This window comes from Stenella coeruleoalba (genome assembly GCF_951394435.1).
Source record: "Stenella coeruleoalba genome assembly, chromosome: 19".
Lineage (NCBI taxonomy): Eukaryota > Metazoa > Chordata > Mammalia > Artiodactyla > Delphinidae > Stenella > Stenella coeruleoalba.
Genome location: NC_137165.1, coordinates 58,533,039 through 58,553,871, shown reverse-complemented (window position 1 = coordinate 58,553,871; position 20,833 = coordinate 58,533,039). Strand labels below are relative to the sequence as shown.

At 42.6% G+C, this 20,833-nt stretch overlaps 1 protein-coding gene across 12 annotated transcripts in view; it reads left to right on the top strand.

The window, feature by feature from the left end:
- The window catches only part of KCNJ16 (potassium inwardly rectifying channel subfamily J member 16), a 453,090-nt gene that overhangs the window by 99,004 nt on the left and 333,253 nt on the right, over positions 1-20,833 (top strand). For 5 of the 12 annotated variants that reach the window (XM_079904089.1, XM_079904098.1, XM_079904095.1 and 2 more), the window contains one exon: positions 18,342-18,392. The exons of the other annotated variants lie outside the window; for them this stretch is intronic. The gene's annotated coding sequence lies outside the window, so the exon portion shown is untranslated. The remainder of the gene's footprint in view (positions 1-18,341; positions 18,393-20,833) is intronic. 12 annotated transcript variants of the gene reach the window in all.

The window sequence follows — 20,833 nt, the reverse complement described above, 5'->3', positions numbered from 1 at the left end:
GTTGAAGGGGAAGTTTGAGGTCTCCTGAAGCAGGGAGTAAAGGTAGAGATTCAGTGATTCATCCTGGGCGCAAGTCAATGGAAAAGACTGCAAAGGTGTGAGAAGAGTTTCCCATGGGCCAGCGGGGCCCGAGGAGACTCTTAAAGGCTGCCAGCAGGTCAGGCTTTGCTTTACTCGGCAGGCTGAGGGCTAAGCTGGTCAGCCTGAGCTCTGTATTTCTGGGGAATTAAACCAGTAGATTATACTGGTCTCTCAGGGGGATTACAGTATGAACCCCTTTGATAGATGTCCGATTACGGGAATTAAACCAGTAGATTATACTGGTCTCTCAGGGGAATTACGATACGAACCCCTTTGATAGATGTCCGATTACTTTGGATTACACGACGTTTATGAGTTTCTCAGGAAATTTGGTGTGCCCCTTATTTTGCCAAAGTTAATTGCCCTTGCGGTCCTGGTATTTCAAAGCCTACATCCTGTAGGAATTGGACTGAAATTTCTAGGCCCAGAGCTGTTGTGCCAATTGTGATTTTGATGAGAGTGACAGAAAGGTTAGGGAGAAGAAGAATTAGAAATGTGATAGGTGGCTTTACAGATTTAAGTTTAGATTCGGAAATAGAGATGCCAGCCACAGGCTGTAGCTCGTTCTCAGTTTAAAGGGGATTTAGAATTATCTCAGAGCCCTTCGCACGCCAAGGGGTTACCATTCCCTGATGACAATGCTAAGACAGAAGTAAAAGCGGAGGAGGACGGAAAGTCACGTTGACGAGTTGGCCTGGGTTGCTGAGTGGAGCCGTCGAGGGTGGGTTTCAATGGACCAAGTCTTGCCTTCTGAGTACTCCTCTCAGTTCATCAGTCTAGCAGTCCATCCAGGTGTGTCTCTGCATCAGAGTTTCCTGCGTTACAGTGTCCGACTCGGCCCGCTCCAGTTGGGACCGCTGGGGGTGGCAAAATCGAACTGTAGGGGGCGCCGTAATATCATGGTGAGAGCTTGGGCTCTGGAGAGAGGCTGCCTGCATTGGAAGCCCAGCTTTACCACCTGCCACAATATTAAGGAAGTGATTGACCTTTCTGTGCCTCAGTTTCCTCTTCTGTAAATGGGAATTATAAAGTACCCACCTCATAGAATTTTGTTGACGAGTACATTCGTTTTCTTCTGTTTAGTGTCTTCTCCATGAGGGCAAGGACTTTTCTGTGTTTTATTTACTGTGCCTCCCTGGCACCAAGAGACAGCTCAGTGCATAGTAGATGGCTTGATGTTTGTTAGATGAATGCATATGTATGGTGTTTGGAGTAATACTCAGAACGCAGGAAACCCTTCATAAATGTTGGTTGATGGCGTAATTTTTCTTGAAAGTGCGTATTCTGTTTGTTTCCTTCATACTTCAGTGCCCAGCACGGTGCTAGCACATAGGACGAAGACGCTTGTGGAAGGCGGAATAATGTCCCCGTCCCCCAAAGATGTCTCCTTCCTAATCCCCGAACCTGTGAACGTGTTAAAGAACACGGCAAAGGGGAATGACACTTGCAGATTAAGATGCTAATCCGTTGACCTTAAAGCAGGAGGACTGTGTTAGCTTATCTGGTTGGGCCCAATGCCATCCTAAGGATCCTTCAAAGCAGGAGAGGTGGCAGAAGAGACTCGGGGGAAGTGACGTGACAGTGAAGCAGGGTCAGAGAGACACTGCATTGCTGGCCTTGAAGATGGGGAAAGGGGACCACAAGGCAAGCAATGTGGGCAGCAACAGGAAATTACTAGGAGGCTCAACAATTACCTGTTGATTTGAGCCTGAACAGATACCATTTTTGTTCCAATGATCCATTAGACTTTATCCTTCCTTCATAATATAAATGCCATATGATATGCTTAATGTAAAGAAATCTAACAGTATATAAAACTTTAGGGCTTCCCTGGTAGTGCAGTGGTTGAGAGTCCGCCTGCCGATGCAGGGGACACGGGTTCGTGCCTCGGTCCGGGAAGATCCCACAGGCCGCGGAGCGGCTGGGCCCGTGAGCCATGGCCGCTGAGCCTGTGCGTCCGGAGCCTGTTGCTCCGCAACGGGAGAGGCCACAACAGTGAGAGGCCCGCATAGTGCAAAAACAACAACAACAAAAAAAAACTTTAATAAGGAAGTCAAGGTCCTTTGGAACTCTGCTACCCTACAACCACCACTGTGAGCTTCTAGGTGTTTATCCTTTCATGAATCTCTTCTTGTGTGCATGCATACACATGCATGCTCTCATGTGTGCAAATTTGCAGACACACATAGACACACACACACACACAGTTTTCCTTACATGGGATTATACCACACATGGCAGTTTGCGTTTTTATCATGGACACATGCTCATCCTTCTAACACCAGTACCTCCCATTCCAGCTCAGTCTGCACACCCCAACTGGGAAGCCATGATAACACCCTAATGTGTGTTCTTCAGTACTTTTTTCTGTACTTAGGTGATGTCAGAATGGGATCGTATGACACAGTCTTTTGCAGTATTCCTCTTCGTACTCAGTGATACCTCAGGAAAATCCTCCAGGTCATTTTTGATGAGTGCTCTGTGATGTGACTGTAACTCATTTTATCCTGTCCTTGATGACATTCTCTGTGTTTTTAACTATTGACTACTGCAGACAATACTGCAATTCGTAAAGCTAATACTTCTTGCACAAAAGCAAACCTTCCTAGTTTTAAAGGCTATTTTCGAGGGATGCCCCTTTGGGGAGATAAGAATTCCTGCGAGGAGCCTGTTTTTTTCCCCAGAACTTAGTATCTGGGAGCTGGAGTTAAGGTCCACAAGAATTGTAGGAAGTGGAGGAGACAAGGAAGTTAAGGGCGAATAACCAGCATATACCTTTCTCTGTAACTTACATGAAGAAAGCCTCCCACTTAGAATCAATCCTCTCTATCGACTTTCTCTGAAGAACATGGTATTTGTTTACAGTGCTTTACCTCTCTTAGGGAAACTCAGCATATAGCAGAAGGTCCACTAGGAAATGCTATTATATTATTGTTCCCTTTTGTTTACACCAGTGATGTGCAGGGGGATTCAGCTCCCTGTTGGGTGAAACAGCATGTTAATTAAAGAATGGTCAGAAGGTCAGTACTCTCGAGACATTCATTGATTCCCTCTGTAACCCTGTCTGTTACATTAGCTCTTCATAGGCAGCGGCAGCTCCAAACTGGTTGGTAAGAGAGCTCTCGTTGATGCTGTTTCTCAAGTACAGTCAGTCGGTGATGTATCTCAGGATCTGCATCAAAGGGACTTTCTTCTACAGTCTGCACAAACCTGCTTGGCACGTGTTCTTGTTTATGGAAAATCCAAATATATATTTGTGTTCTTTTGAAAGGGGGTGGCAGTCGGAAGGGACTTCGTGCAGGAGATTAAGACTCTAGCGTTCCACAGCAAGCGGAATTCTTAAAGCCCTAACTGGTTTCACGAAATGAGCAGAAGTTGGAACTTCTGTGTAGACTCTGGCTGACATGTAGACAAAAGAAAGGAGTCTGCTCAGCTGAGGGCCAGTAGCAGGTCCCACTGAAGGACACCCTGAGCTGGTCGAAGTCCTTGGGCCATGGTGAAGGGGCCCTTTCCTTCTATCCGCTATTACTGGTCACTGTATATGCACTGTCCCCGTCATTTCTCACAACTCCAAGGGGGAGCTCAGACCAGGAAAACTACACAGACGAAAATAGGCTCAGAGAGCAGTTTGCCTAATGTTCCGCAGCTAAGAAGTGGTAGGACCCGACTAAATACAGGATACAAAGAAACACCTTTTCAAAAGCTTTGTTATGGAAAGTGTCGTATGTATAGAAGAGTTGAGAGCATATTACAATTTACTGTCCTGACGCGTCACCTGATTTCAAAAATTATCAGTTCATAGCAGTCTTGTTCTCCTCCACCTCTCCAGCCTCCTGTACAACTGGGTTATTTTGGAACAATTCCCAGATATCATATTTCTGTATGTATTTCCAAATGGTAAATATTTATTAAAAATATAGTCACAATACTGCTTTATGCCTAAATTAAAATAATAATTCCTTAATGCCATCCAATGTCCAGTCAGCATCTGGATTTCCCTGATTGTGGGGTAGGATTTTAACCCGGGTCTGCACTAGAAGTTTGAGTTATACTTGTGTGATCAGGTTGGTGAGTGAGGTCGGTCCACTCTGAAACGCTTGCCCCGCAGCATCCTTTGGTCCTAAATTCTTCAGATGCAAATTTGCTATAAGCCGTACTTCCCTGGAATCCTCCACAGGCAAGCAACAGTTATAGTTCCATTAACATGCTTTACAGATGTAAAAACTAAGAAAAATGAGAAAAAGGTATCGTTTGCTTCAAATTATGGATATCTGGGGGAGGGGAGGGAAGTGACACAGGAAAACAGAGGAGGGTGGGGAATCTTTCCCCAGCAGAAACAAGGTAGGCATCTTTATTCCAAGCCAGGAAATAATATTATTCATGAGCTCTTGGCTCTTGTCAACACAAAATGATTGTGTAAAGGCACCTAGTTGATTAACCTGATTTTATTGCCATTTCTAATAAAGGATTTCAGCTAAAGGATTAGATCAGTAGCCTTTGATTTCTAAACTTAGGTAGAAGTCCAATTTTGCTCTTTGGTTCTCTTTCCGTGCATTCCTGGAATTCATGAGTTTTGCCCTGAACTTTCTGGGAGCAAGGGCCAAGGTCCGGACACAACTTTCCAATTAGTGCAAATCACGGTCTCTGGTTCTCCTCGATGTTAGCATGTGACAGGGCTGGAGGCCTCTAGTTTGCTCAGAGCAGTGACCAAGCAAATGAATGCATGCTCTTGAATATCTGATGAATGTGACAAGCCTGTGCGGGCTGGAGCTGTGGCTGGCTGAGCTCAGCTTTTTAATGAACCCAGGCGCTTTCTTGACCAGCCGTGTGCGTTTTGCCCTATTAGACTGGCGTGGGTCAGGTCAGGAATGCAATTGTGCTTTTAGCTCTCGGTCAGGGAAACATAGTCATGAACAGCACCGGCTCTATAATTTGCAGGATCAAGTGCAAATAAAACTGTGGGGCTCCTTGTTGAGAACTAATTCAGAATTTCAAGATGGTAACAACAGAGGCTTTTTAAGTTAGGGGGCCCGGTGTGACTGCAGGGGGAGCCCTCAGTGAAGCTGACCTTGGGCACAGAGCGCAGAGCCAGAAGCTGACAGGTTAAACTTTGTGACGCTTCCAAGAGGAACCAGTAAGAGGGAGCTGGGACCTTCACTCAGCTGGGTGGAGAAATTGTCGGAGAGCAGGGAATGCCCACGGGCCATCACTGGATAAGGTGAGAGCCGTCATTATTTTGGGGAAGTTGGTGTGCTTGTTCGCTAATCTATGTCGGTTAGCGAGAGAAAGGTCAGAGGTGAACTGCTGATAAATGAATGCCCTGGTAAACGGTGAGTACAAATGCAAGGGCCAAGCAAACGGCCAGAGGAAAAGGACCCGTCTAAAAGGAACGAGAAAGTTCATTCTTTCCATCCACTTCTCTCTCCCACCTCCAGCCCCTTAACAAGTTTTCCATAGAGAGAAAAATGTTCACAGCCAAACAACAAAAGAGCCAAAGCAGATTTTTCACAGTCTGTGAGCTGATCTTCCACTCTTCAGAGGCTCGCGCTTCATAGAAGAGAAAACATTCAGGCACTTCCTCCGTGCTTTTGCATTTGGAAAGGGAGGCTCCTCTCTTCTAGTGCTGAGTGACATCTTAGAGCTTATTTCTTTCCAGTAAAAGTGGAAAATATCAACTAAGGTTTCAAAGGAAAGGAAATGTAATGTATTTTCTCATCAAATTGGGCATTATCTCTCTAGCAGGCGGGCCTTTCATCTTCGGTGCAGTGTTTTTCCATTGTGTGATTCGGAGTTTGCCTCCACTCTGTCCCACTCTTTTAACTCCAGCTTTCTAAAACACGAAAGTGATTTGCAGAACTTATCTTCTTTTCTCATTTGTTTCCTCGATACTTTTGATTATCACTTGCCAGGGTTTCTGTAGAGAAGCTCACAATTTTGCTTCTGCAAATATTGAACGTAACACAGATAACGTTCCTTTGTTAGTGTGAATTCATTAATGACCTTGATAAAGAGAACTTTTTCCTTTCCGCCTCCAGCATCCTGGGAGGACTAAAATGATTCGGGGGCTGTTGATATGAACATATAAATGAGAAAGTGCAATAATAGGCCTTTAAAAAATCCCATTAATTTTTTAAATAAGAAGGAAAGCCAGGCAGTTCTGTTCCAGCACTTGAGAACTATGGTGAAGTACCTTCGCCAGCCTTCTTCCCCCTAAGCCTTGGAAAATAGAGATGTGAGATTGATCTCTAGGAGTCGAACTTTTAAATCAGTCTGTTATTACATAGATCACAGCACAGTTGGGTAGAGACAAGGGAAAGGGAAGGCAAGACTCTTCAGCTTAGAAGACTGAATTCCATGTGGCCTGATGAAATGTATTAAAGAGCATACGTCAAACAGACACGTGAGCAACGCAAACAAAAAATTCAGAGTCAAATGTTGGCAGTGTTCTTTCAGATGCTGTCTGGGTGGGGACGAAACTTTAGTAGATGGACTTACAACACTCTTGACTCACTGGCAAGTCCATCCCCGTTGTCGAGGTGGCTGTGTTGTGTTTTCTTAGGCTGAGTGCATGGAACATTCAGACCACTTGTTAACTATCCTTAGTAACAATCTACGCTCGCCAGTCGGCCTGATGAATACTCTTGGCTAACTTTGTTAAACCTTGAACAGGGATAGTTCACACTATTCATTCACAAGTAGGTAATTCGGTTTCTGAGACCGCTTCCTTTTTCCGTGTAAATCAGTAAACCACAATTCTGATCTTACACGTAAGATGGGTGGCTAGATGAGCTGCGTCAGCCTCAAGAGAAAGACCTGTGCCAGGGAGGCTGGCTTTAGGCCCTGGCACAATCACAGATGACGTGCCCCTCTCTGAGTGTCGTCTTGCTGGATATCAGGGCTCTGAGCATCCTGGGAGCAGCTTGGATGTTTAGTTTGTCCTCTTTCACATCTTAGTCCTTCTGTCTATATATATATTTATCTTTCCTGATCCCTAATTTAGATCATGTCATACAACAACACTCAAACTGGTAGAGTGACACAATTAGGCCCCCAGCTTTCCTTGTTGGATGCAATTAGCTCACGGTTCATATAAAGCTGTCTAGAAAGCACCATGTACTCATCATGACTTTCGAGCTCATTCTTTTAATACGTTTTACCTTTTTTCGCCATGTGCTTGACACCGCCTTTGCTTGTTTCTGATGGGCATCTCCTAGTGGGTCACATTCTCAAATCTGCTCTTGCTTTGCAAGCTAGGTTTTGATGCCTGTCTTCTGAAGCTGATCTCAGCTCCTTGTGTACATTTTCAGCCTTTTCTGCGTCTGTTTCAGCAGTGAGTCCTTCTCATGACCGGGTGCCCCGAGTCTAAGACTCCTGTCCACGGTCCAGCTCTCCCACCCTCCCTATGCTCTAGTCTCTCCAAACTTAAAAAAAAAATGCCTTTCAAAGCTGGATGAATCATCTCAGCCCCTAATACGGTGGAGTCCAACCAAAGAACAGCAAGAAGAGTTTTGAAAAACCAGTGAAGTGGGGAAGTCTAAGCAAAGTCCTGGCACAACGACCCACTAATCCCAGACAAGGTGATTTGCAGTTGCAGGTAGCTGTTGGGCAGAAGTGGGCAAGGTCCTGAGAGTCTGCAGAGGGCAGAGATTTCTGGAAGAAGTGGCAGGAAGGCGAAGGGGTCATGGCTCCGAGGGCACTGCTATGTGATGATCCTGCACTTCAGCAGCCCCGCGAAAGCCCTGGGGTTCCCAGTGGAAAATCACTGCACCCCGGTTGGGAGTGACCTGCGTGGAGCGGGCTGTGGATAAGCCACCTGGGGATGGAGCGTGAAGAGGCTCCAGTCAGGAAGCCTCGCCCACACGCCTGTTTGCCGTCCTCAGCATGTGGGGTCCTCGTGGTAACCGTGCTCCCTGCTCTGGAAGGTGTAGGGCGATTTGCAGCATATTTTCTCGGTGTCAGATGAGGCGGAGCTTGGGAGTTAATTTCAAGGCCTGGGAATTCTCCAGGGTCACATGGGTAACAGTGAGTCTTTCTAAGGAAATTTCATATTTTCTGAAACTGGAAAATGGACCCCTGAAAGTGTAGGGCTTTGATTTTCCAAAAAAAAAAAAAAAAAAAAAATCCTTTTATAATTTTTCATCCACATTCTGTACTCTACTACCCCAACTCTGCTCCTCATTGATTAATTTTACTTTGGCTTTAGTGGAATGTAGTTTTGCTGTGATTAGCTTTCTGTCAATCAGAATCCCATGGCGATAATAACGTCTATGTATTTTGTTAAAGAGCGAAACTATTTTTGTAAATGACATGTATTTCAAGAAAAAGAATGTCACCTATAAGAAGGTAAAGCACGTTGACTAATGTTTCTTTAAGTGAAGCGAATGGTGTGGAATATTTTATGGCATTTCTGTGGAAAATGTTACAGGACATCCCTAGAGGATTTCAGGGGAACTTTTATAGCTATTTCCTGCTCCATCAGCACGTTACAGAATCCTGTGGAAAGCAGGGGCGCTTGCTGCTGCGTTTGGTAAGTCACGGCCATCAGTTTCTGTTGGACAGTGGGGGGGCTTAGCGCGCAAGCACGTTTGTGCAGACCGGATTGGGAGGATATCAAGAACTACGGTGACGGCGGGTAACCCTGGGGTTCAAGCGTATCCTTCTTAGTTGCCATAGAAACTTCATTACCGTAGTCCTCAGATGAAAGACTATTGAAAATTCTCATTTATAGTAGAGACCGGCTACTTTAACGCTTTTGATTTGTTGAGAGGTGTTTTTTTTTAATTTTTATTGGAGTATAGTTGATTTACAATGTTGTGTTAGTTTCAGGTATACAGTAAAGTCAATCAGTTATACATAGAAACATATCCACTCTTTTATGTTTTAGATTCTTTTCCCATATAGACCATTGCAGAGTACTGAGTAGAGTTCCCTGTGCTATACAGCAGTTTCTTATTAGTTATCTGTTTTATATACAGTTATGTGTATATGTCAATCCCAATCTCCCAATTTATCCCTCCCCCTGCCCTTATCCCCTGGTAACCATGTTTGTTTTCTACATCTGTGACTCTATTTCTGTTTTGTAAATAAGTCCATTTATACCATTTTTTTAGATTCCATAGATAAGCGATATCATACATTTGTCTTTCTGTGTCTGACTTACTTCGCTCAGAGAGATTTTTAAATGTCATTAAATACAGAAAAACTTAGAACCTACTTTTTTTTTTTGGAACTCTACTCAGTGCTCTGTGGTGACCTGAATGAGAAGGAAATCCAAAAAAGAGGGGATATATGTATACATATAGCTGATTTGCTTTGCTGTACAGTAGAAACTAACACAATACTGTAAAGCAGCTCTACCCGAATAAATTTTTTTAAAAAGTACCTACTGTTTTGAAGACATTACTGTGTGTAAGAAATCCAAACAGAGTAAGTGCAAAGCGCGTGCTCCAGAAACCAATCAGTCATGTAGGGTGGCAGCTGTGTTTACGTTCGTCTACAGTATTGTACATTTAAGACAAAAGGCACACCGAGAAGCTACTCTGCTTGATCCCACTGCTGTTTCTCTGTGCGACAGATTTTAACAGATAGCTATAAGGGCTCTCACATTATCCTCTCATGAAGATTTAAAACAGCACTTTAAAATATTCCACTGATTGCACATGGTGATGTCATAATTAGGTAATTCTTTTATTCAACCCATTCATATGTGCTGTGAACTCTTTAAACCAAATCTGTAACGGAGAATAATTGGCCGTATCAAGGGTGGGCATCCGACATGAAATTAACACTTGAATTGGCAGAGAATCTGCACACTGTAGTCAGGATGTACAATCTGGATGGAGACCGTTAGGTGACCGTAGTCCCGGGGTGTTGGTTTAAGCTCTGACATTAACTAGACTGTGGTCTCAGCAAAACTCATATTCTTCTGATTCTTGTACTGTCTGCATACTTCACCCCTCTGTCTTCTCTTGAAGGGACATCATAATCGGCGGTATCAGTAATACCACTTTTCACTAACTTAGAAAGTGTCATTTTCTATACACTTTCCTACCTAGGCTTTCTTACGCTGAGAATAAATAGGACAGAAATCATTATCCCAGTTGTTGCAGAAAAGAAGGAGCATTGGAGGTACTTGTTTTACTTCTCAGATCTGTTTGTCGAAAGGATGCGTAACAGAACCCAGGGATCCAGATTCCGAAGTCTCAGATATTGTCCATTGACTGGAACATACTGATTCTCTGGAGACATTTTTAAAGGATGTCAGTGTCTCAAGATGAGGATACACCAGTGAGCTCTGGGTCTTGGTCTCCTTGACTCAGCCGACATCATTCCCCAGGGCCCGGGGCTCTCCCCAGTTGCTTGTGTGTTGTTTTCCTTGTTCACATGGTGGCGTGTCTCCATGATGCCAAAATAACTAATCAGTTCAAGATATTCTTTGAAGAAGTAAAACCAGTAGTGTTTAGTGTCATGGAGACAAAACAACCGGTTGATTTGACTTTCATCCATTTTCAATCAGCGGTTTTAGAGCCATGAAGAAATAGCCTGTCTTTTTTCATTTTTATGAGGTCTTTTTCCTCCCTCCCTCCCTTCTCTCTCCCCCTCCCACCTCTTCTCTTTTTCTCTCTCTTTCTCTTCCTCCCTCCTTCCCTTCCTTTTTTTTAAACACATTTTTTTCACCCCAGGTAGCAAATGGCCTTACAGAAAATTCAAAATACAAAACGTTGAGTGAAGAAAAAATGAATATAACTGTAGTCACATTGCATAAGCAGACACCTTTTTTCCAACATGTTTAAAGCAAGTAATATTAAAATAAGTAATATTAACCTTTCTCGTTCCTGCGGTCAGCTTGCTGATTTTCACTACACGTTGGGGATTTCCTCTTTGTTTCTGATTTATTTATTATTTATTACCTGATCTGTGACTGCAGAGGTACCCAACTGATTTTCCATAAGATCTTTATGAGGGTCTCTTAGATCTGGCACTAGTTAGCAATGAACAGTGGTATTAGCCGATTTTTACTCACTCATTTTTATGATTTTTTAGTTAATTAATTTACTCACTAATTTTTGATTTTTTAATTAATTTTTTAATTAATTTAATTAATTAATTTTTACTTATTGAATATGAACTGAATTGGGAAAACTGAGTCTTGTGTTTTGAGACCCCAGTCATGAGTGGAAGTAGAACGATTTTGCTACGTAATGTCCTATCATGTCACGCTGTGACATTTATTCATTCGTCCAGAAAGTGTTTTCTGACTACATTCTGTGTTCCAGACACCATTCTAAGTATGGGGATACAGTCATCAAAAAGCCACATGGGCTGGTTCCTGTCTTCAGGGAACCCATCAAACACTAAGGAATACCTGCATCAAGTAAGTCATTACTGGGAAGGGCAGGTAGGAAGAAGAAATGCACATATCGGGCTAAAAGCCAGATGCAGAGGCTTTCGTGGTCATGTAGAAGTTTATGCCTAAATCCTGTGGATCTGAACGTCTCAGATACCCAGCTGCACAAACTGCTTCAGTTGCCTGGGTGTCATTGCACCATGAACTTCCAGACCATCCTCCTGCTGATACGAATTAGGAAGCAGGGCAAGAAAGCATCAACTTTAGGAGTTACCTGATACAGAAAGAGGAAGCATTGATTTACATTTACATACACACATATATACATTGATTTACATTTACACACACATATACACATTGGTTTACACTTACACACACATAAACATTGATTTACATGTACACACATTTACACACATACACATCGATTTACATTTACACACACATACACGTTGATTTACACACATTGATTAACATTTATACACACATACACATTGATTTACATTTACACACAAACATTGATTTACATTTACACACATGTACACATTGATTTACATTTACACACACATAAACATTGATTTACATGTACACACATACATTTACACACATATACACATCGATTTACATTTACACACATACACGTTGATTTACACACACATCGATTTACATTTATACACACACACACATTGATTTACATTTACACACATACACATTGGTTTGCATTTACACACACTGATTTGCATTTACACACACATACACAGATTTATATTTACACACACATTGATTTACATTTACAGACACACACATACATTAATTTACATTTACACATATATACATATACACTCCCTGCAGGGGTTGAGGATTGAGTGGGAATTAGAAAGTGCTGAGAATTGTCTAGCCTCCCTCTCTGTCTCTCCCTCTCTGTCTCTCCCTCTCTCTGTCTCCCTCTCTCCCTCTCTCTCTCTCTCTCCCTCTCTCCCTCTCTCCCTCTCCCTCTCTCTCTCTCCCTCTCTCTGTCTCCCTCTCTCCCTCTCTCTCTCTCTCTCCCTCTCTCACTCTCTCCCTCTCTCTCCCTCTCTCTCTCTTTCTCTCTCTCTCTCTCCCCCCCTCTCTCCCTCTCTCTCTTCCTCTCTCTCATCTTCTGACTTCGAGTTTGAGACCTATAGAGTATAGGTATCACTCTGCAGGCTTCCCATTTTCTTGACCTCAGCAACCATTCACATAAAGTGGGCATGAGGTTCTTTAACCTTAAAGCTAGAGGTTCCTAGGACTAACTTCTTGATAACTCTGGAGGCCTAGCTCGGGTGGGGAGCAGCTGCGTGGCAAGGTCCTTCAAGGGATGACAGATCTGTAGCAATTCTAGGTGGTTCCAACTGGAACAGATACCTGGAGACAGTCACGCAGCTTAACAGGCAGGAATTCAGGGGCGTATGTTTTAGGAGGTCCTGGGCTAATTTCATGTTGTGCCTAGGATAACAACTTGGGGTAAGCTTTACATGGCCACATATGAAGTTTTGATATATTTTTCAAATGAACATGGTAACTTTTTGGAAAATACCACAGCGACAGAAACGTACTGACCTGCACGTTAGAAGAGCTGGTTCTAGTCCTGTTTCTATCTGTCATCCCGTGACTTTCGGCGAGGCACGTTGCATCCCCGGGTCTCTGCTTCTTCATCTTAAATGTGAGGATATTAACTGTATGATTTCCAACAGCCCTTTGAGCTCTGTGGTTTTGTGATGTGAGGAGAACCCAGCATATCTTCACAGAGAAGTGGATTCGAACCAGGCAACTCTCCCTCCCCCTCTTTGAATCTTTGGTGGTCCTCGCAGCGCCAGAGCCTTTGAGACGTGTAAGGGATGTGAAATGAAAACCGCTCTGAACTTGGCGTCAGTTGACTCCATGTAGCAAAGGTGTGACCCTGGGAGAATTATGCTTCATCTCTTTGCATCTCAGTTTCTTCTTCTGTAAACCAGGGCAGAAGTACTCACCCTCACAGGTGAAGATCACAGGCAATGACGCGTGTGTAAATCCATGGCACGTACCGGGGGCCGATCGGCCAGTGCCCCCTCCCCCTTCCTTCTTGCCCTCCCGCACGTGGCCGGCCGGGTCTCACTAGGAACGACCTTAGTGGAAGCTTCTCCTTAGGGTCTAGTTGTCCACAACCCCGGTAGGTGTTGGGCGTCCACCTGCTGCCTGCCTGCTTTGGAATGCTGCTTCTGGTGGAAGCTGGCCTGCTTTTAGACTGGTTTCTCGTCCTGGGCATCTTGGCTGTTGGGGGACTTCTGCTAGAACTGCTGGCAGCATAATCCCATGGGTCAGCAGTTTGCATATCTTCCCAACTTTCACCTGAATTCAACTAGGGAGTAGTGACACACTGGAAAATGCAGTAGCAGCCACTGCAATCCATCCCAGGGCCTCCCAGAGGCTTTCCGGGGCCACGGATCTCTGTGCTCCCAAGAATGCATTTTCTTCTGGTAAGAATATGGACAGCAGTCAGCTCACTCTTTGACTGGCTAATATATCAGAAAAGTCTATCTGCCCTCATAGCTGAAGCATGAGAAATAAAGTAGAAATAATTTTTTAAAAAGGTAAGAGTAAAGAAGGAGTGCAAGAAGAGGAACAAAAGTAGAGAGAAAGAAGAAGAAATGTAAAGGAAAAAAGAAATGCAAGTAGGAAGGAAGGAGAGGTGTCAGCAGTTTTTCCAGGGGCTGTAGATTTTCTTGGTAGAATCAGGACGTAATTAACGGGAGGTGTCTCCCAAACCGCAGACTTTCAGAAGTCCAGAACATTATATTTTCATAATAATTCAGTGGTTTGGGAGTGGTTCTACATGCTGATTCCAGAATGAGTCCACTATTGGCTGCACTAGAATCACCTGTGGGTGTTTCCGTTCCATGAAGGTTTCTGGGCTTCCGCTCCAGATTCACTGAGCCAGAATCTTGAGATGGGACCAGGGATCTGCCTTTGGAAAGAAGTCACCCCAGATGATGCAGATCTGGTGCTAATGTCACTGTTTCAGGAATACAGAATGATGATATTTTCTCCAGCAGTTAGAACCAAGGGCTCCATGTTGTATCAGTTCTTCACGGGGGAAAAGACCCTGGGACATAGCTGAGTCTTGTATCTATCTATCTATCTATCATCTATCTATCTATTGTGTATATATCTATATATCTACATAGATAGTTATATAGATATAGATATATAGATGTATGTCTATGAGATGCCCAAGATCATGGGCATGGGTGCATCACATCATTGTACTATGTGTAAATTACCAATAATGGCCTCATAGGTGGCAACCTTCAAATTTGAGATTCTCCCCCTTCTCAGACTGTAAGAGACTACTTGTGTAGGAAGGAAAAAGCAGACATAGCTATCTTTCCTCCCAACCTGCTGCCACCTGTGAGAGGCCACCCTTGTGGTGTCACGTGCAGGCGAGGAAGCTGGGGTAGCCGGGGTGGTGAGGCAAGCCAAGCCACTGGCGCACAGGAGGTGGGGACACTGGTGACTGCTACATACCTCCTGGTGTGGATCCTGACCCGAGTCCCAAGCACCAGCTGGTCCCACCCTACCATGCCTCCTGTCCAGGGCCTGCGGCTGCACCATATCTAAGTAGCTGAAATCAGACACAGGGCACTTGCAGAGCAGTTTTAAGCCGTAGTTTGTCAAAGGTGTCCCACCTTCTTTCCTGTTTCTGCAAGCCAGAGAGAGACCTCTAGCAACTGCGTTTGTGTGTATTTGTCACCCAGTGCAAATGCCCTTTGGATTCATGGCACACTCAGATGTGACTGTTTCTTTCCATTGGCTGCATTACACTAGATGTGCACAAAAGACGGAACCGTAGCCAACCCACAGCTGCTTATAGGGCGTGTACTGTCATTTTGGTAAAATTCCTGGACTGTCATCTACCATCTATCACAAGTGTCTTTCTTCAAAGGGAGAATAGGCAAATAAACTTTGACTTTTGCAAGCAGAAAGAGCAAAGAATTGGTTTGATGATATGAATTTTATTAATTATGCAACATTTTTGGAGAAGAGGTAGAAGTCTGCTCTGTGTTTGGAAACACCAGAGGATTTAGCAGTTTACCTCCTGGTTTAAGCAAAACGCACCCACATGCCAACGGCTGCCACCAGGTTCCGCTCAGGAGCAGCTTAAAAAACCCTATTGGAAAAGAATATTTAAAAAAGGATGTCTATATGTGTGTAACGGAGTCACGTTGCTGGACAGCAGAGACTGGCACAACAGTGTAAATCAACTGTACCTCAATAAAAAATAAATAAATAAAAAGACTGGAAAAAAAAAGCATTTAGGCAAAAGCCCAAGGTCCCAAGCATTTCAGTTTTCCCTCCGCGCTGGTTACGTTTCCAAAATATCCCCTCATCTTCTGTTGATTGCAAAATAGGCCTTTAGAGAAAGAGAAGAACTTTTCTCCCTTTATTTTATAAATAAAGACTTCTTTTGAAAAGTATTTTAGGCATGGAACCAAAATACGCACAAAGAAAAAACTGGTGATATGGGGGGTTATTGGATGAGTTTTTGGTGTTTATGCCTAGGAAAATAAAGTTTGGGGTGAATGTTACAAACAAGTATTCTAATTGAAGCTGAACTGACCATACTGTGAATATTTCGCCATTTAGTTAAGTTTTCTAAATAAGAAAATTTGCCTTGGGTGCTAATTTCATTTCAGGCATCTGTGAAGTCTGCTATAATATATAAATATATAAAACGTTAGATTTTAGTTGCAAGATTAGGCAATTTGGATATTGATTATACAGTTTATTTAGTTTTATTTATTTAGTTGGTTGCAAAGCTTAGATAATGTGAATATTGTTATTATTACTTACACTATTTCTTTCATCCATGGGGAAGAATTCTGAAGTCTCAGGGCAACTTTGATAATTATCCAATTTTCAACTTCTTTTCAAAAGAAAGAAAAGAGAAAACAGGGAGAGGACAAGTATGATGTGCTCAAGACACTGGTCATGGTCTCCTGGCCACTCTGCCTTTAAAAGAAGTCTACCTTCCACTATGGTCCTGATGACAGATGGGATGCAAAGCTGTTAGCAGCAGGTGCCCATCTTCTAGAATGAATAACTTTCATCATAGCTGGCTAGTTGGATGCTCCTAGGAACTAGGACCTGGGATCCAGAGACCAGTGGGGTTGCCTCTGAGGAGCAGGTTGGGAGCTAAGGGTCAGTGCCGTGGCCAGGTGCAGATTGCATTTTAGGTAAATATAAAAGCGAAAATCCTTGTAGAAAAGGCTCTTCTATAGAGTAGAACAGAACATGTATTAGTTATATATTGCCTTACGGCAAGTTATCATCAAATTTGTGGCTTAAAACAATATACATTGATTGATTGATTGATTGATTTTGGAGTTGAGCTCGGATTTTTATTTTATTTTTGATTTTTTTGAATTTTAGAATTTTATTTATTTTTTATACAGCAGGTTCTTATTAGTTACCCATTTTATACATATTAGTGTATATATGTCAATCCCAATCTCCCAATTCATCCCACCACCACTGTACCCTTCCACTTTCCCCCCTTGGTGTCCATACGTTTGTTCTCTATATCTGTGTCTCTATTTCTGCCCTGCAGACTGGTTCATCTGTACCATTTTTCTAGGTTCCACATATATGCGCTAATATACGATATTTGTTTTTCTCTTTCTGACTTACTTCACAACGATGCACATTTATTATCTCAGATTTTCAATGGGTTAGGAATCTGGGCATGGGCTAAGTGGCTTCTTTGACTCACGGTCTCTCACAAGGCTGTATTCAAGTGTCAGCTGGCACTGAGGTCTGATCTGAGGACTCCTCTGGGAACGGTCCACTCCCAAGCTTACTTACATAGCTGTTGACAGGATTCATTTCCTGGTTTGCCCTTGCCTTTGGGCCTCAGTTCCTTGTCATGTGGGTTTCTCCACAGGGCAGCTTACAACATGGCAGCTTGCTTCATCCAAGCCACCAAGGGGGAGTCCGCCAGCAAGACACAAGTTACAATATAATGTAATGTAATCACAGAAGTGACATACCATCACCTTTGCAATATTCCATTGGTTAGGAGTAAGTCATGGGTCCTGTCCACACTAAAGGGATTTGGTGATGGGGATGTTTGTTACTCAGCATTACTGAGCAAAAGCTGGCTTGTGCAAGGATGTGAGTACCAGAAAACAGATTACTGGAGGCTTTCTTAGCATCTGTCTGCCACAGAGCAGAAACAGAGAAGATCCAAGAAGAGAATAGTGAGAGACATTGAAAAAGAGAGACGGACAGACAGACAGATATATGGAGGAGGAGCCACCTAATGATTTTTTGAACTCTCATGAGGGGTCTGGCGCTACTTCATAGAAAGTGGGTCATATAAAATATTCCCATTAGCATTATACTAATGACCTCTTTTAAAAATTAAAAGTTTAATTTTGGTTAAGCACACATCTCCAGAACTCTGTCTTGCAAAACTGAAATTCCATACCCATTAAAAAACAACTCTCCACCCTCTCCTTCTACCAGCTCTTGGCAAACACCCTTCGACTTTCCATCTCTGTGAATTTGCTTACTTTACATGCCTCATGTGAGTGGAATCATACGGTATTCGCCTTTTTGTGACTGGCTTATTTCACTTAGTATACTGTTCTCAAGATTCATCTATGTGATAGCATGTGATGAGAATGTTGTCTTTTTTTTAAGGCTGAATGGTGTTCCATTGTATGTATGTACCACACTTTCTTTATCCATTCATCCACCGATGGACACTAGGGTTGCTTCCACCTTTTGGAGTAATGATGCTATGGGAATGGGTGTACAAATGTCTCTTTGAGGTCTTGCTTTCAGTTCTTTGGGGAATATATCCAGAAGTGAAGTTACCAGACCACATGCTAATTCTATTTTCAATTTTTTTTAGGAAACACCGTACTGTTTTCTACAAGGACGACACCATTTTACATTCTCTCCGGTCAGTAATGCACAGGGGTTCTGATTTCTCCGCATCCTTGCCAACACTTATTTTCTGTCTTTTTGTTTGTTTGGCACTAGCCATCTTAATCGGTATGAAGTGGGATCTCATTGTGGTTTTGATTTGCATTTCCCTAATGATTAGTCATGTTGAGTACCTTTCATGTGCTTGTTGGCCATTTGTGTATCTTCTTTGGAGAAATACCTGTTCAAGTCCTTTGCCCATTTTAAAATCAGGTTGTTCGCTTTACTGTGGTTGTTTGTAGGGTTTCTTTATATACTCTGGTTATTAACCCCTTACAGAATATGTGTTAGCAATGACTTCTTCTTTAGTTGAGCTTATTAAAATGGGTTTCTGTTCTTTGGCATCAAATATCTCTAATCAAGGCATGAAAGCATCAAGAAATTCTTGCTTTTTATCTCAATTCTTCTTAGTGTCTTGTGTCATGTTTACTGTTTAAAAAAAGGGCCCACTCCATGAAATCAATCCCTACAGATTTTATTAGGGACTGGCTTGGTTTTTTGGGAGCTGCTAGTAACCAGCTTAGAATTTTAAGATTAAGTCCAAGTTCTCACACAGTTTTAGATCAATAACTTTTACCCAAGTGCTTTGAAATATTCAGATTGTGATAAAAGAATGTTTTTTCCTTCACATGATGCAAATTCTTCCCCTCACTTTATATAAATAGACCCCATCCAAGAACTGAACATAAACCCAGTGTGTTCCAAATATGTGCCAAATACGTTTCGGCATAGACCTTTCCCTGGAGAGGATTGGGGAGCAGAAGGGAACTTCAGAGGCTCGGAAGGGACTCGTGTATCCCATGCTTCCAGACTTTGACTCTTTCCAAGTTTCCTCCTCCCACTAATACTTGTTTTTAGCTTCTAATAAATAAGAAGTTAGAGTGTTTTTTTTTTCTTTTCACAGATATGATTAACAGTTACTGCTAAATTAGGTAGCTTGTCCAAAGTACATATATACAGCTTAAAATTATGGGAGGGACAAAACCGTCGTTCTCAGATCAGTGAAGACTGTTGTGGAAGAGCCCACGAAGCAGGTTGCTTGCTAGAATAGCCAACATATGTGTATTTTTTTTTAGCAGGTGAATTTCAAATCCGTATGTAGAAAAGTTTTCTTTCCAGAGCTAGTGGTATATATTGGGGAAGGTGGGAGAGTTATTTTCCCCTTCCTACGTAGTACAAAGCCCCTGATTGAGTGATTGGATCTATACTTCGCAGTGAGAGAGAGTCAGAAGGCTTTTCTTTTTTCCTTCTTCCTCTCCCCACCTTTTTTTCCACCACTCTAATGAAATTTGCAGACATGGAAAGAAAACCAAGTTATTTATAGGAGCGGGAGGAATGTGGGCGCTAATTGTGCTTAGTCTATTCCTAAGTGTGTAATCTGTTTGCTATTAAATTTTACAGTCCTTCAGCAATATACACATTTTTTTTTAAAAGGGGAGAACTTCATAAATCTGACAAAGAAAAAACAAAGAAAATTGTTCTGAGGGTTCAAATCATCTAATCAAAGTCAGGTTTAATATAAAAATTTATTTGTAGGATTAATCTCTCTTGCAGCTCTGATCTCTCCCGTCCCCCCTTGACTATTCATTTTCCCTTCCAGACTTGTAAGGTTAGATATAGCTGCTCATGAGTGATACAAATTTTTGGTAGTGAGTTACCATGTGTGCAATGCACACTCATGCACAAGGAAAATTGGATCAAATGGAAAGTTATTGGATCCAAGTGTCTAAAGAAGGCACTGGGCCCTTACACTTGAAATCCAGCATTTTGACAGTCTAATAATGAGGATAAGTCAAGTTACTGGGTCCCGCATAAAGTCATTCTGGGTAGAAAGCTGTCACGGGAAATGAAGTTTTCCCAGGTTTTTTCCCCTTTATTGCCCCCACCTAATAATCCTGGGAACCTGCTTATTGGAAATTAAACCCTCGTTAAAAGGAACTAGAAAAATCATAATCTTTCTTAGGTGAATTTTCCATAGTGGGAATTATTTCCTGTTTGAAATTTGTTTTAGTGTGATTGTCAAGGCTGCAGGGAATAGAAAATTACTCAGCTTACTTTAAGAAAAGATCAGTTTATTATAAGACCATAACCTTTTAAAAATCACAACTGGAAAACCATCAGGAAACCAGGCAGTTCTTGGGAGCCGTGTGGAGATGCCAACACGTAGCACGTTTTCCTGTTTCTGCTGCTTTGGACTGTTTCCTCTGCCCGCTTCTGCTTCTGAATGTCTACGAAGAAGTTATTTACCTGAACACTGTTATTTTTTCTACTTTATAGCTTCTGCTTGTTCATTTGATTTTATGTTTTCTCATAGCTTTGGTGTGTTATGATCTGTCTTATGCTGACTCGTGCTACCATGTTGGCTTCAGTTTCTGCTGCTCAGCTGCCGTAGTCATCCAGTCTGTTTAGTTAGAGCTC